At 45.5% G+C, this 1,421-nt stretch overlaps 1 non-coding gene across 1 annotated transcript; it reads left to right on the top strand.

Annotated features, from left to right (window-relative positions):
* Positions 1-485: 485 nt before the first annotated feature.
* On the top strand, positions 486-649 carry LOC115036461 (U1 spliceosomal RNA). Its single transcript, XR_003840395.1, has one exon. It is a non-coding gene; the product is annotated as a U1 spliceosomal RNA (small nuclear RNA).
* The last annotated feature ends 772 nt before the right edge of the window (positions 650-1,421 follow it).

The following is a 1,421-nucleotide window of genomic DNA, read 5'->3' on the forward strand; positions in this document are numbered from 1 at the left end:
TACTGATTTTCAACGATGCTCTTATATTTGTCTTTCATTTGCCCCGCTGCCGTTGGAACAGAAATAAGTTTCAATTTGTCGTACATGCGATTCAAAAGTAGATAAAAAAAAGAAACTTAATTACATGGTACACAGTAAATCTGCTAGTGGAGATGTAATATTATAATCCCGGTCATTTAGGCATTGACAGTCAGCAATTGTTTTGCCAGCATTCCTTGGGGCTTCTTGCCGCTGCAACTGTATTGCTTCTCGCTTAAATTGTTGATTTATACTCCTGGTATTTGTATCATATGGGCGATCAATGTATGATGTTTAAAATGAAAAGGAAAAGACATCCAATTTGTCAACCTGCATTGTCTGTACAGATTGCCCACGCATTCACAGCCCCGGAGGACTCTGGCTTCTCTCATGTTTAAGGTCAGCAGCACCGTGAGTGCAGAAGGTGTGTCGGGGAAAGAGGGCCCGGTCAGTGTGATGAACAAGTCATACTTACCTGGCAGGGGAGATACCGTGATCAAGAAGGTGGTTCACCCAGGGCGAGGCTCAATCATTGCACTCCGGTTGTGCTGACCACTGCGAATTCCCCAAATGTGGGAATCTCGACTGCATCATTTCTGGTAGTGGGGGACTGCGTTCGCGCTCTCCCCTGACACAATGTGAACGACAAATGTGATCCGAACCCAGCAGCGAATCATTTCTCATTACATGTGCTGCTTTATTACGCACATTAGCACTGAGGTCAGCGTGCACCCATGTTGGCGGATGGAGCAAATTTATTGCTGCCGATCCCCAAGGCCCTCGAGCCGGCGGAGGAGGACGGGGTGCCCCCGGCGGACTACCACCCATCCACATCTCGGTAGCCGCGCTCCCCAGCTACAAAGAGATACACAGCTGAAGCTCCAACTTTCACCATCTGCGCCGAGAGATGTGTGGCTTTCTCAATGACGCAGCGTATGCCCTTATAGGGATGTGTAGGAAGTTGAAAACGCCACAGATTTATTCTTTTTTCATGTAAACAGGATCCCGCTATTTTACTTTATTAATTGAATTATTGTAAGATTTATTCTAAGTAACATTTGACACAGACATTCAGATCCATTGATCCTGACATCCTCGGGATGTCACGTGACTTAGTTTGTTTACGCCGCCATTTTGGCAGTAAATGGAACAGAAAATAGCTCATGCCGGCGCCGCAGATTTTAAGTATTCTGAATTCACTTCTCACTTTAACTCGGATGAAATTGGCCTTAATAATAATAATAATAACAATCAAAAAACCCCAACACGACATAGATAAAATATTAGCGATGGGCATAATGCCCCCGCGGTGCTATGTACTCATATCTCCGCTGAACAGGACGTCCCTGACCTGCAGTATCCGGACATATAGAACTATTTGATCAACCTTCCCTCCTCCGACA

Source organism: Echeneis naucrates, chromosome 22 (assembly GCF_900963305.1).
Source record: "Echeneis naucrates chromosome 22, fEcheNa1.1, whole genome shotgun sequence".
NCBI classification, from domain to species: Eukaryota; Metazoa; Chordata; class Actinopteri; order Carangiformes; family Echeneidae; genus Echeneis; species Echeneis naucrates.